General features: G+C 32.7%; 1 protein-coding gene across 2 annotated transcripts in view; it reads left to right on the top strand.

Moving 5' to 3' along the window:
- Positions 1-16,413, top strand: part of CERS6 (ceramide synthase 6) — a 287,494-nt gene that overhangs the window by 181,834 nt on the left and 89,247 nt on the right. The gene's annotated exons all lie outside the window — the stretch shown is intronic.

Here is a 16,413-nt window from a genome sequence, read left to right as displayed (position 1 = left end):
TTATGCACTTTTCCAGTTTCTTATGCACTTTGTCAATTTGTAGTACATTAATAGTGGTAGTTTTTCACTTATTTATTTGAGCATTTTTGTAATTGATAGCATATGTCTAAAAAAATAAGCCATTTGGTAGATAACAAGTGCATCCCCTTGACAGCATGTATAAAATTATAAGAAAGGAAAATTGGTTAGTTAAAATTATAAAAATCTGTCACAGCCTCAAAAATTCATCAGGTGGTAGGAAGTTCAAGTATTTTATTTTTTATGCAGGAAGAATTACAAGAGAAAGATGAAATACAGTTTTTGTTTTGTTTTATTTTGTTATGATGAAGAAATTGGAGTTAAGTGACTTGCCCAGCTAAGAAGTATTTAGTGTCTGCTCTCATATTTGAACTCAGGTCCTCCTGACTTCAGGGCTAGTGCTCTATTCACTACACTACCTAGCTGCCCTGAAATAGTTTTTTTTATGAATTGGAGGCTAGGTTATTCCATCTGCATAAGATCAAATATGGGAGTTGCTCAGTGAAAGAATGTGTTTATTTCATTCTGTTCTGGGAGCGTTTTGATTCTAGTTTTAAACATGAGAGATAACATATTTTTTTCAAGAGGATGTCACTTTAATCAAATAGCCTCTTAAGAGTAATTTCTCAAATTAATATTAATTCCTTCTTCCTATGGGGGAATCTTTAGAAAATAATCTTGTCGAAAGTATTTACTTATACTCATCTAGCCCCTGATTAGGTTTTAGTCATATTACCTCACATAACCTAACTTATCATATTAGAGACTTTTGAATATTGTGTTTTGAATAGTTTGGACATTGAAAGAGATGTTTTTAAAGAGTATCCATGGCAATTTTGGGAAAGTCATAAAATGGAAAAGCAAACCATAAAATGGGTATGGTTAAAATCAAATATTGATGCTCAGTACCCAACCACACACAAATCAGTTTTTTTGTAGTTAACTTAGAAGCTAAATTTTTCTGATTTAATTTAAAAAGTAAATAATAAATAAGGATATATGACTCCTTCAAGATGATTAGTATGTGGATTAGTTTGTCACATTGTATGAGTGGGTTAAATTAGATATTAAAATGCTAAACTTTCCTTATCTCCATTCAATATAGTATAAAAATGTCTGCAAAGACTCAAGCTCCCAACTGATACCATTTTCATTTTTTAATCAATATCTATCAGGAATTTTATTTTAAATATGACTCATGTACACATAATTATATGTCTTTATTCATTTGAAACTTATAGAAACCTATAGAGAAATAATTGCTTTTTAAATTTTGGCTTATTGTTTTTATAGAATTTTGAAATACAAAATTTTCATTGTATTAAATGATAAAACAAGAAAATATACTGCATGGAAGTTTCTGAAATAGTTTTGATAAGAAAATTAAGTTTTTTATTTGGTTCAGCTTGGGTTGATTTGATTGGTGACAAGAAATGACTAGAGATAAAATCAGGAGTGAGTCCCACGTTGGAGGCTCCTTTTGTATTCAGCACCATGGCCAGAGCATGGCAAACAATTTGTATTTGTGAAGAGAAAAAGAAAATTATTTATTCAGTACACATTATTATAGAATATACATAGTGCAAAGTTCTATTCTAAGTACAGATAAAAATGCAAACAGTTTTCACCTTGGAACTTATACTATAGAAAAAAGAATGAAAACATATCAATGTCATTCTAAATTATTCTCCTTAGTGTATCTTTAAGGTTGAATGTAGCACACGAAAACAAGGGGAGAATATAGTTGCTTATAAAGCTAATTGAATTGTATACTTCTTTTCTTTTTAATAAGTAGTAAAAGTTTGCCTAAAGACCTGGAATATGTTATCCTTCAAGTGGATAATCCTTAACTACTAATATGTGAGTAAATTATATCTATGATGATTATTGTGAAAGTTTTAAAAAATGCTAAGACAATTCATTTTTGTGACCATTGGCAAATAAATTCATCCCCCTGAGATTCAGTTCTTTTTCTGTAATTTGAGACAATTAGACACAGTCTGAAGATCTTTACAATTCCCCAAATCCATTGGCCTAGTGAATATAAAGTAGTTTTTTTTAAAAGTACATTGAAATTATTTTTTAAATCTATGATTATTCATTGAAAGGAAAGATGATTTACTTGTGGTTATGGATTCATGTAAATGGTGGTATTTGAATAGCTTGTGATAGAGAGTTCCACCAGGTAAAAATAGAAAGGGGAACGATTATTCTGAAGTATAGGAGATAAGATGAGCAAACATGTAGAGGGACAAATGAGCAGAATAGAGAGTAGTAAGGAATCAATTAGGCTTGGGGTTTAAAGCACTTGAAGAGGAATAGTATAAAATAAGGTTTGAATTATATGGATGGTTAATAAATGCCTATTTGAAGAGATCATATTTTATTTTGGGAGGCAATAGAAACCATTGAATGTTTTTGAGCAATGAAGAGAAATGATGAGCATTCCTTAGGAGGAAGATTTTCATCATGTGCAGAATAGATAGGAAAAAGAAAAACCATGAGTAATTTAATATTTTCTATATGGTAAAAAGGGCTTCAATTAGACTAGGTACAATATGAATGGAGATGAATGGTTGATTGAAAAGAAGCATTTATCAAGTGCCTACTACATGCCAAGCACAATTTTAAATGCTACAGATACAAATGAAAAAGTGAGACAGTTTTCCCCTTCATGGAGCTTGTATTCTAATGAAGGATATAACACACTTGAAGGAAGTGGTGACTACAGCAAGTATAAAATCAAAAGGATGGTGAATCTGGCTACAAGATATTCTACTGTTGATGTGCTGTTTCCAGAAACATTGGAAACAATGGGTACTAGACTCCCTAAACTAATTTTAATATTTGTGGGAGGGTAATAGTGGAATTAGGAATTGTCTTATTAAACATTTCAAATATTTCTTAGTCATTGAAGACATTTAAATGGACGAGAGCTTATTGAAGTTACTGATTTATTCTTAAGCTAGAAAATGATGTATCCTCTTCAGAGGAATATCAAGGTGTTGAACAGTTTGTTTTGTTTTGCCTCTTATCAATTTGCTATCATGTCCATATGTAACTACGTTCTCTTGTAGCAAAAAATAATGAAATTTATCAAGCTATGTATTTACCTATGGGATGATATGGCTGACTCCAAGGTTATCTATCATTATGTCCTACTTTCACCTTGTACATAAAAGATAATTACTAAATATTTTATGTTTGAACAGACATGGAGAATTTTAACAGGTAAATTTTGGTTGGGGAAGGTTTTGGTTGGTGAAGGGGTCAGAGCTAGAAATAAAGATTTGACAGTTAACATGTGTTAAGATGATCATTCAAACCATGACAATGAATGAAATTGTAAAGGGAGACTTTTGGGAGTAATGAAGAGTCAAACTCAGAATACTAAAGGATATTAAAATCAGTTCATCATATGATAGAAAATTAAACAGATCCTGAGGGTTTTTTCAGCTTGGATATTGTTGTAGCCCTTTTTGTAGTGGTAAGGGACTGGAATTGAAGGATATGGGTTTGTTTCTTTTCAAGTAACCTGGGTACTTTTTGGAAAAGCCCGATTAGAATACAATTTGCTCTATGATCAAAGGGCAATAAAGCTGTATATATCCTTTGATTCAGCAGCATAACTACTGGGTCTGAATCTCAAAAAGACCATAAAAAAGGGAAAAGGACCTACATGTAGAAAAATATTTAGAGCAGCTCTTTTTGTGATGACATCGAATTAGAATTGAGGTAAAGGCCATCAATTAAGGAATGGCTGGACAAATTGTGGTATGTGAATATAATGGGATTTTATTGTACTATTAGAAATGATAAATAAGTAGATGTCAGAAAAACTTGGAAAGACTTATGTGAACTGTTGTTGAAGGAAGTGAGAAGAACCAGGAGAACATTGTACACAATAACAGCAACAATGGATGATGATCAACTTTACTAGCTCTTCTCTGTAATACAGTGATCTAAGACAATTCCAAAAGACCCATGTTGGAAAATGCTATCTCCATTCAGAGAAAGATTATAAAGTCTGAATTTAGATCAAACCATTCTATTTTCACTATTATGTTTGTTTTTTTTTCTTTCTCATGATTTTTTTTCCTTTTGTTCTGATTTTTCTTTCCCAATATGACTAATATGAAAATATGTTCCTATATCAGATAGCTTGTCATCTTGGGGAGCAGTAAGGGAAAAGAGAAAGAAAAAAGCTTTAGAGCTCAATATCTTATAAAACTGAATGTTGAACCACTTAAATTGGCTAAGATAAGAGGAAAAGATAATGAATGTTGGAGGGGATATGGGAAAATTGCATTGTTGGAATTGCAAAATGATTCAACCATTCTGGAGGACAATTTGGAACTATGCCCAAAGAGCTATAAAACTGTGCATACCCTTTGATCCAACAGTGTCTGTATTGTATCCATATCCCAGATAGATCATAAAAGAAGGAAAAAGGACTCACATGTGCAAAAATGTTTGCTGCAGCCCTTTTTGTAGTGGTAAGAAACTAGAATTGAAGAGGATGGGTTTGGATCTTTTCAACAATGAGATGATTCAATGCAATTCCAGTAGATTTGTGATGGAAAGTGCCATCCACAACCAGAGAGAGAACTATGAAGACTAAATGTGGATCAAAGCATAGTATTTTCATCTTCTTTTTGGTGGGGGTTGTCTGTTTGCTTGTTTTTTTATTCCTTTCTTGTGTTTCCCCCCTTTTGATATGATATTTTTGCACAGCATGATGCATATGGAAAAATATTTAGAAGAATTGTATACCTTTAACCTATATTAGTTTGCTTGCTGTCTTGGGGAGGGAGGATAGTGGAAGAAAGAGTAAAATTGTGAAAAAAGGTTTGCACAGGTGAATTTTGAAAACTATCTTTGCAAATATTTGGAAAAATAAAATGCCATTAAATTTAAAAAACCAAAAAATTTGGATACTATTTTTATTTAGTGTATATAGGTTCAGCATTGATATTGCTTCATAATCTATGATAAGGTTTCTTAAACTTTTTCCACTTGAGACCCCTTTTCTTCCAAGAAGTTTGCACATGGAATATTTATATACTTATGTAAAATAGGTATGCAAATAAAATATTTACCGATCATAAATCATAATTTTGCTACCTCCAATTCAGTTACAAGACCATTTATGTCATGAACCACAGTGTAAGAAGCTGAGATCTATAGTACCTTTGAGCAAAATATGGTTACTCTATTTCTTTTAATTAAATGTATTTTAGCCATAACTTTGTGTGATATCATAAATATTATCAAGCATGATAAATTGTAACACAACTCTCCCTTTTTAAAAGTGAATATTGAAAACTATTTTTACTTGCAATTGGAAATACTATTAAGTACATATGTGGGAAAATAATACTGTTTCTTGAATTCCATTTTTTTAATACTTTTATTTTGCATTGCTTCTCAGCCCTCACACAGAGATCAGAAGAAGTGAAATAAGTATACCTTCAATGTCCTTCTGAAGAATTTTGGATTCAATTGTGAGACATGGCACAAGACTGGCACAATGTCACCCAGCATGGTGTGCCTGCATTAAAAAATGCATGCTGTATGAGCAAAGCAGAATTGTTATAGCTAAAAAAAATTATAAGATGTAAACATTTAGAGACAGCTCCACTCTAAATGTTCACATGAACTATTTGTGCCTGACCTATGATACAATGTTCCAAGATCATATTGATTTAATCAGCCATAATCGGACATGCTATATTTTGATCCTGACATAGTGGTGTCATTTTGGTCCTCTACAAGTAAAAAGGATGACAACCAACTAGTTGGAAGATAAAGTTTTTATTCAGTGCTTTTTCTATATGTTTCCTCCCTTCATACCCCAAGTAGGTGGCATGTCTGCATAACTATGAGTTACTGAACATTTAAGTGTGGCAGTGACCTATTTCTATATTTGACACCAGAATTCACAATCATGGGATAACAGTATTCATCTGTTTTTATTTACATTTTAATGTAAAGAGTTATTTTATATGGACCCCAGATTAACTCTAACTGGAAAGAGGATAGTTGACAGTTTGAAAGAGGATAGATATTTTGGAAATTCAGTACACTTATTTAGTGCATTTGGGTCTCATAATTTAGTGTTCTACTTTTGTGAGCTTTTCAAATTGTAGCATTATATGCTAAGGGAGGGGACTATTCACCATTTTTTATTTTTAAGAGGCATCAGCAAAATAATTTTTAAGTATGTAGACCTTGACTTGATAAAATCACTCTTTTATATTTCACAGACTTGACAAGTAGTGAAGGCTTCTTAAGTTAAGAAGCCCTCAAGGTTAATCATTGTTCTCAGTGGAAAAGCTACCCTCTTCCAGGAGCTATGAATTGATTGTCTGATTGAACATTTTGAACTAACAACCTCAAAACTAGCCTCTGACTCCATTCAACTTGATTATAAAATAGAGCTATTGGCCTCTCAGGACCAATTTCAGTATATGTGGGAGAGTGGCAGAGTGGGATCAAGGATTAATTGGTAGTCATATTGAACATGTTAAGTAATTTTTAGGCAATAAGAACATTTAAAGGGATCAGAACTTATTCCAGTTACTAGTCTCTTTGTAGTATGGCAGTTGATATATCTCTCTCCCAAGAGAAAAAGAGAAAACCCAAGATATTGCATGGTATTCTTCCTCTTAATTAGATACCATGGCTGTTTGCATTTACATTCTCTTTTAGCAAAAAATAAAGAACATAATCAATAACCTATGGGGAGAATGTTATTTGTAATAACCTATTTGCTTTCTTTTGTGAGGTATGAAAAGTCTGAGACATAATTTTTGGGTGATTAATAATTTTTAATTAATTATTGCTAGCAGATGATTAATAAAATGATGGTCTTTTGGTTTTCTCTCTTAAACCAAAGGGATAAATCATGGAAGCCACTTCACAATTATACTCTTGAAGAATAGGTGTTCCTCTGTAGGTGAAATCAACTTTAATTGGTTAACAATTAATGAGAGAATTAATTTTATAATTAGAGATGGACCTCTTCTAATGAGGGGCTGGGTTCTAATTCTGATCATATCACTCACTGAAAAAGGGAGATTCATCTCAAGCCAGATCACTCCCACAATAGTTGAGAATTCTACCTAGATAGGATGGTCTGAGAGTGGTGAATTCTCTAGGCAGGATCAGAAATGCCCTTAGGAGCCTGGACTTTGAATGAGGAAATAGAAAGGGGAGGGGAAGCACCTTGTATTTTCCCCCCATATTGATATAGATTACTCTAAGGTGGAAATAATAATTTCTTTCACTTTTTATCTGGATCATGTAGCTGATATAAACTAGTTATAAAAATAGATAAATATATACATATATGTATGTATAGTGCATATTATATATAAATACATATGAATTATATATAAATACATATGAATTATATATAAATACATATGAATTATACACACACACACACACACACACACACACATATATATGTATGGATTTGTGAATATATAGATATAGATTTATAGATGCATATTTGTGATCTAGTCTCCACAAGGTGATAACACATTCTTTTCTGTTCTTATGCCTAAGTAAGAGAAAATGAAGAAGTAAAAAGAGCAATGATTCTGGAGTTAGAGGACCAGAATTCTAATCCTATTTCTGACCTTCAGTGCTTATATGACCTTGGGTTAATCACCTAATCACCACATGCCTCCTCATTTGTAAAATGTTTGGACTATATGGCCTCTCAAATCCCTTCTAGCTCTAGCTCCATAGACATGTGGTTTATAATATATATTTTGAATATTTTATTGATTGCATTTGTTATTTGTATAATCTTTGTACAGAAATAATGGCTGGAATGAGGGAGAAATGTTCTCAAGGCCAACTTCTTTGTCTTAGTGACTCTTCCTTGCATAGAGGAATGTGAGTGAAATGTTCCAGTCTCTCTTGTCTTTTTTTCCAGATAATCATCTTAGACAAAAATTATACAGGTATAATTATGTTGATATAAAATATGGAGGATCTCCCCTTCAGCATGCAAAACTTTACTCTGATGGAGCCAGTCAAGATTTATTAAAAACTTTCAGTTAACTAGGTGTCATAATAAGTCATACACACATACATACATACATACATACATACATAAATATATAATATATGTGAGTAAATGGAAAATAATCCCAGAGGGAACGCACTAATTGTATTCTTGGTGAGTTTTTTTTTTAATTTGGATCTCTTATTATATATCATATAAAATGGCCCCTTAAATTTTCATTAATTTTCTTTTCAATAGACTATAAACAGAGGTATTTTCATTGAAAATTCAACTCTGAACATCAGTTTAAAATGGCCACTTTTGAGGTACTTTATATAGATAATATGTATAGTAAGATTTATGGGGTCCTAGGATGTTATTGCTGGAAAACGTTAGAGATCATCTGACATAAGCTCATTTCAAAATCTCAGAATGATTTTTAATGCTTATTTTATTTCCAATTAATAGAATAATAAATCTATAATACCAGAAATTAAAAAGCATTGTCTGAAACTTCATATTTCATTTTTATTGATTTCATTTGTTTAAATATCATCTTCATTTCCAAACATATTTTTATTCTTTCCTTATCATCTCTTTTAACATAGTAAAAATAATAAATATAAATAAATAAATAAATAAAAACCATAATAAAAATTTTAAAAATTAGTTCAATATATTATACAACTAACCAACATGTTAACTGAGGCTTATAGTACATATATAGTGTTTCATACCACAGATCCCAGCCTTTCCAATGGAATGATGTATTTTCTCATATTTTTTTCAGTCAAACTTGGTCACTATAATTACAGTGATCAATTTTTCTTTATTACTGTTCTTTCTTTTTACATTGTTATAGTAATATTGTAATACTGATTCTGCCTACTCTTTGTCATTTCATGTCTTTCCATGCTTTTCTGTTTCATCATTTCTTATTGTGCAAGAATATTTTATTATACCCATATACTAATTCGTACATCAAATTTCCTAATTTGTGGGCATCTACTTTGTTTCCAGTTATTAGAGAAAGTAATGCTATAAATATTTTAGTGTACTTGGGACCTCTCTACCTTTTATTTTCATAGGATATATGACTCTTAATGGAATCTCTAGACCAAAAGGCATGGATATTTTAATCACTTGACTTATCTTTATCATCTTTGTCAATTTTCTGGGTCTGAAGTAAAACCTCAAAATTGCTTTGATTTATATTTCTGTCATTATTAGTGATTTGTACTAATCTTTCATGTTTGTTAAAAGACTATAGTTCTTTTGAAAACTATTCATATACTTTGATAACTTACACTCTAGGGAATGATTCTTGATCTTATATATTTACTTTGGTTACCTATATTTATTCTGATACCACACCTTTATTGAGCTGTCTGATGCAAAGAAATTTCCTCAATCTGTATTGTGACTGAGTTTATTTGTGCAACAGCTTTTCTTTTTCTTTTTTCTTTTTTGATTTTTAAATTTAAAATATATTTTCTATGTTGATTTTTTTATTGTGCAACAGCTTTTCAACTTCATGTACTTAAATTTAACTCTTATTTTGGAGGGCTTTGCTTTTATCCATTTTTTATTAAGATTTTCTCCTTCTCTTCTTCCTTCTCTATTTGTAGTGATTTTAGATACCTGATTTGGTCCTCTTCTAATTCTTTTTAGAACAAAGCCTTTACTATTTTGAATTTATTGTTGTATTTAGCATAAGATGTTAGTCTAACCTAATTTTTTCCAACTGTTTTCCAATTTTGTCACCATATTTAGTAGTGGACATTCATTTTTACTTAGAACTAAGCTAAGGTCTGAATATGTTTGGAAATCAGTAATACATTATACTCATTGTTGGGAACAATGTACAATTCAGCCTTTTTGCTTATGTCAGAAGTGAAAGGCATTGAATTGGTTTCAACTTCAAGAACGATTTTTAGGGAGCCTGAAGATAGAAGTATCTCTAGACAATGAAAGAGTCTTGGGAAATCCTTAATCCATTCACACTAATTTGGGAAAGTGTGAAGTTATAGAAAGATTGATTTTAGCTCAGTATTAGAAAGAACTTTCTGTCAGTTGGAGATGCCTCAAACCAATATAGTTCATCTTCTTTCCCATCATTGTTTGCATTTATTATATGGCCACTGGTCAAGAATATTATAGAATTCATAAACTGTGTAGGAAATTAAAAAGGATAATTGAAATCATCCTGTTTGCTCCAGATCTACGATCTTTTGAGTTTTAGATAAAGAAAATCTAAATTTATGTAAGGTGAAAGTTTCTAGCAATTAGAACTACCCAAAAGTACTATGGACTGCATTAGGAAATAATATCTCTTTATATCCACCTAGCCCAACCCCAGTAAAGGTCTTTAAGTAAAGATTGAATGATCATTTTATATGAATAAGAGGATTTTGTTTTGGTAATAGAAAAGACTAGAAGGCCACTAAGGTCCATTTCAACTGACATTCTGTGATGCTTAATGCTGTAAATATGCAGCAAATAAGCGCATTAATTGGAGCTAACATTTCTATGAAAGCTTTTATAATAGAGGTGGGCCTTAAAGAAATCATAATATTTCAATAGAGAAGAGAGAAGATTGTTTTAGCAAAGAGTTTTTGTTGAAAAATTGTAAGAAGCAAATTTATAGAAGACATTAATGAGTAAATGAGATGAACTGCTTTTGAGCAAACAGACATTTAATATTTATGTAATATCAAATAAGGATCCATTAAAGATTTTCAAGCACTAGAGAACAAGATTACAAGTATATATAAGGTTTTGTTTTGTTTTGTTTTTTAGTAGTATGCTGTGGTGTATAACCTTGATTCAGAAAAGTTTGCTAAGAGGTTGCATAAATCAGATAGTCAAGTCTTAAAAAGTGGTAATAGAAAGGAAGAGGCAGATGATTGAAGAACAGTTTTTCAGGATGAGGATAGTAAATGATTATGTACCTCCCCATTTTAGGGTACTCATCATAGAACACCTATGTCATTGAAACATTTTTTTAAAATTTCAAGCTTTTCTTCTCCAAAGCATTGTAAGAGGATTTGCCAACTCCCTGCCAGCCTTGGATGTAACTCAGAGCATGGCTCAGGTAATCTGAGGGTAGCCTGTAAGGGTGAAGAAGATGGCAATGGGAAGAAGGGGTCCCACCCAAAGAAGCAAAGTGGCAGTCCCCAGGAGAGGCGTGCTGGACCTCGGAGGGGAATACCTTGAATATCCCTATTAGGAAAGGAATGCACACATTATATCTATGTGTGGCTTCCTGTAGAGAATCATGTACCTACTATAGGTTACAATGTGAATGTAGGAAGTAGAAGCAGGCACCAAGATGATAGAAGGACCTGCAGTCTTTGTAATGGAGTCTCACACCACCCTGGCTCTCGCCCCTTATTACTCACAGTCTTCACCATTCAAGTGGACAGGCAGTGCTGGTCACATAAGACCTGTTCCACTCGGGAGTTGGGGTTGTGACCCCCAACAAGGCATCCTAACACTGCTGACCTATTTATTATCCTTAAATATTCCTTTCATTATTTCTTTACTCAGCCCAGGAATAGTCTTGCTAAAATTCACCAAGTACTGCTCATTTATTATAAATATTTTGCCATATGGCTGTCTCTCCATCCATTCATTCATCCTTCCATCCATCTAAATATCTTTGAGGCAGAATAACATTTGGTGATTACTTTGGAAATTATTTCCACCCACATAGCCACAGCTACTTTGGACAATGTTGCTTTCCTTCTAAATGAGTATTGAATTTTTCTCTGCCCTGAGCCCTCCTGCCAGGCAAGGCCCAGCCTTTCCAGTCTATGTCCTATGTGACCCATAGCTGTCAATATTACCAGTGAGATAAGAAGTGAGAATTGGTAGGCAGTCAGTAAAATGAGTACATTTTGCTTCATCTGAGCTATTGATTTATTGTTGGGGATTTTCCTCTTTTAACTTATGACCTTGGCATTGCTAACAGTTCAACAATGAAATGTGATTTTTATGTTTGAAATGCAAAATTAAATTAAGGAATTTATTTATTATTCATAAAATATCAATGACAGTCTTATGTATACTTCAGGGGCAGCAATTTATATTGCTAGATTCTAGATGAAATTAGAATTCTTCAAATAACTTGAGGGGTAATACATTATTAAAAGTGTATGTTGTTTATAAAAACAGTTTATATTTTTTTCTTATGAAATTTAAAAAAAAGAATATAGAGTATGTTTCTATCGTGTTTAATATATATTGGACTGTTTTCCATCTAGGGGAGGGCATGGAAGAAAGGGGGGAAATTGGAACACATAGTTTTGCAAGGGTTAATGTTGAAGAATTATCCATACATATGCTTTGAAAAATAAAAAGCTTTAATTAAAAAAAAAAAAAAGTAGAGCTCTGGCTTTGTTCCCTTTAGTCTCAGACTAGTATTACCTATCAATTATATCCATATATTGCATCTTGTTAAATTTCTCTTTTTGGCTATTTTTAAACAACTCTTCTCTTCCACGTCCCAAACTCTTCCAATTCTTTTGTCCATTTCTCATCTCTTTTCTCTTGATTCTTTTATCTTCATTTTCCACTTTTCAAATAAAACCTATAGACGCAGCCTATCTCCCTAAAAGATATACATGTTGGTATGAAGAGATGCTCCCCCAAACATCCCCTTTACTCTGTTTCTCAGATAAAGCCTGAAAGCAAATTCTCAAGTGTTCATTTATGTGCTTAGGTAAGGCAGTGACACTCCAGAGAAGTTCATAGTCTGAGGCCCAAGTATCCATTCAACTTATGTATATTGGGCCAATATTCAAATTATTTTTCAAATTGAGTCCAGTTTTTGCTGAAGAAGCATCTAGCCCAATTTAAGAATGATAGTATACTTTTCCAACTTGCTCAGTGTCCAAATTACATTTTTTGTCAGTCTACTTTTAAAGCAAATGCACATTCCATGCCTATGATTTCTCTTTTTAAAGTTATCCCTCCCTAGATGAGCTCTTTGGTTTTATCTGCTTGCTGTTTTCCTAGTATCTGTTTTGTATGTATAAGAAAAAGGTATGCTTGGTTGGTAAGTGGGAAATTGCATCATTGGTATATATTGCTTGCAGTAGCTCTGGGCTCATCTAACTCTAGCTGTACCCTTCTCCCAAAGTATCTTTTCTGCATTAAAATAAATAAATAAAACAACTACCAACAAAAAACAAAAGAAGCATGACTGCTAATCCAGTTAAGATGAAAAGAAATTTCTGTCTTAAAAGAAGTTGTTGCCTTTGACAAGCTAACTTTAGATTAAAAGACCAAGGTGTTTTGCTAAAGCTAGAAAGCTTCTTTAGTTACTTTATTGGTCTAAGGAAAATAGCCTTTAATTCCAAGAAACTAATGCTTCTAGCCATCCAAATACCTAAATTTTGAACCATTTCACTTTTTTAATGTAATTTAAACTTAGTAAACGAGTAGTCTTTTTCTATGATCTTATGTTTCTAGTTAAGATTTTGACTGAATTTTTTACTTCAGATTTATTTTTTTAACCTTTACTTTTAATGAGGAATAATTAAGTGTTCCTGGTGTATAACACTTCTTTACTGAGAGAAGCATCTTTAAATAGTAAGTAGCCATTAAGTATTTGCTTATTATTCCTCATGTAACTATGGATGCACATGTTCATGTATGGTTTCATTTCCTTGCCTATCTGCCAGGTGATCTTCTTCAGAATTTTGGTGTTACCGAAAGTTGTAAAGTCATGCAATACTGTTTTTTAAAAATATTACTTTTAAATTTCCTAGAAGGAAATTGAAATAAATCTAACCTATCATACACTAGATAGTAAAATGCTAGTGGACCTCTTCTCCAATTTTTGTCAAGTTTTGTTTACACTGAAATAGTGTGTTTACTAAAGAGTTGATAAATATATAATTTAATAAGGCTTCCCTTTTGTTTTTCATGAAATATGAATTTCTATGACATAAATACACATACATAGTATTGTGTTAAATACAATATGATGTGTGTCCATTTACAAATGTACATGTACAAATTATTAGATAGAAAATGAGGACAATAGGATAATATCCTTGGAAAGGTCCCCCTGACTTTGTATCCATAATGAAGTGATTACATTTGTTCAAAATGACAGATGATTCTTATTCTTTATATGGGGTTCAGGATTGCTTATGGCCTTATGCATTACTGCTGTGGAACTCATATGTCTGGAAGCAGATGTATCTAGGACAATGGAAAAATCTATTATGCTTTGTGACTTGAGATTCAAAGTATGAATTGGGTAAATATGCATCTCAGGCTGATGAGGGGAGCCCCCAAACTCTCCTCTTTCTCTCTCTCTCTGGCATAGCACCCATTTCCCTAACAAAACTTTATCCCTCTCTGTCAGGATTTCTCTTGCTAGAAACTTTATATCCTTCTGTCGGGACCTTGACACCAAGGTATTGTCTTTCTATTCATGCATAGCAAAGGATGACTTCCCCATGCCAATAATAAACTTTTACCAGTCTAGCTTTTTGGGTTCATAAATTCCTTTACAAAGGACCTTTGCGCCGAAGGGAGGTTCCCGCAACTCCCTGCCCTGGGCCGAATCCTAGGGGAATCTAGAGGAGCCAAACCTCTTCGTTTGGTTCCCTGAACCCACAACCTGTCACTAACCTCATCATTTAACTGCCTGAGCACTAGGAACCTACCCTCATCAAGGCTGCTTTCTTTTGCTTTTTTTCAAAACTTTTATAAATCTGTGTAAATGAAAATCACTGGCAGAAGGCTGAATGAGGACTCAGTCATAGTTTCTTGGAATTTCAAGTATCAAGGTATATTAAATCTAGTTATTTTCTATCTCTGCTTACTAAGAAATAAGCTTAAATTAGAGTGAGGAGAGATTGTGTTTACTGATAAAGAACAAGAAAATTAATCCCAAGGATTAATTATAAAAGACTTTAATAATGGTAAGCATGATATAGTGTAATTCTCCTTATGACATAAATAGTTTCTAAAGAATGACATTTCTTTCAATGCTATAATTCTGTGTATACCACTGAATTCAGGGAATCATTTCTATCAGTGTCAAGTACAAGCAGAGATATGTGCCTGCTTAAGGGAGAAATACAGCTGAAATGGACTCTGTTGAGGGGACACATAAGTAAATAGTAACATAATTTAAGGTGAGTTTTTCATTATTTTGAGAGAAAGAAAAACAAAACACTCCATTGGTTTTTTTAATATTAAGAAATAAAGTATATAAAATTTTTCAATAAATCAGACTAATAAGTGTCTTTTCATATAGATTCCAGACAGGATTAGAAGGAAAGAGTGAGTAGCAAAGACGAAAGACATCAGAGAGGGAAAATGGATTGAGACATAATTTAGGCAAATTTTATATATTTATAAAGTGTTAGAATTTGATTCAGGAAATCTGAGGCTCGATTAATTTCCTTCACAAATTAGACATGTGATCTTGGACGAATTATTCTTGAGGATCTTTTGAGTCTTATTTTATGTAATGTATAAAATAGTAATGATATTTGCTCTTTTCCAAAATATGGGATTGATGAGGTTTAGATTTTGCAAACCAAAATGAAATTAGAATGTCTGGTGGTCAGGGAGTTAAATGAGGTCTAGTGGCATGTTTGGGATTCAGGGAACCAAATGGAGAGGTTTGGCTCCCCTGCAACCCCTTGGGATTCGGCACAAGGATAGGGAGTTTAGAGACTCCCTTCTGACAGCACAGAGGTTCTTTGTAAAAGAATTTACAGACCAGAAAACCTACATTGATAAAAGAGATTTATTATGGGGATTGGAAATAAGATTAAAGTCTGGTTAGGGAAATAGGGTAAAGAAAGTATGGCACTGGAAAGAGTATTCCAGTAGACAGAAGCTCTTGGCATGCCAAGCATAGGACTGGCATGTTTGGAATCTCTGCAAAGAGAGGGTTTTAGTTTGGCTCTTTTATACTAGGGGGTTTTGGCTACAAGCTGAAGAGAGCTTGTGGGTAGAGTCCCAAGTTGGCTCCTAGCTGGGTTTCAGCTTAGAGGTAGAATTTGAATTTAATTCAATGAATGAGTTTCAGGACTGAGCTGACCTCACCCAGATAACAAAGATGAAACTGTTTATCCTTCAGGACAAGGTCCCTCACTGATACAGAGTTGAAGGAGATTTTCTCCTTTAAGGATTTTCCGAGTTTGGGGTCCCCTCTTCATTCTCCCCCTCAAGCAATCAAAACTTAAATGCATTTAAGAGAAAAAGGACTTGGAGCAGGATCCCTTATTGAAGCAGAGTTGAAGGAGATTTTCTCCTTCAAGGATTTTTAGAGTTCCAGCGTCCTCTCTTCAGGATGATGAAATGAAGAGTTAGAAGCAGTATAAAAAAGTACTAATAAGGTA

The sequence above is a fragment of the Sminthopsis crassicaudata genome, chromosome 3 (genome assembly GCF_048593235.1).
Source record: "Sminthopsis crassicaudata isolate SCR6 chromosome 3, ASM4859323v1, whole genome shotgun sequence".
Classification (NCBI taxonomy): domain Eukaryota; kingdom Metazoa; phylum Chordata; class Mammalia; order Dasyuromorphia; family Dasyuridae; genus Sminthopsis; species Sminthopsis crassicaudata.
The sequence above is the reverse complement of the archived record's forward strand: the minus strand, read 5'-3'. Positions and strand labels throughout refer to the sequence as shown.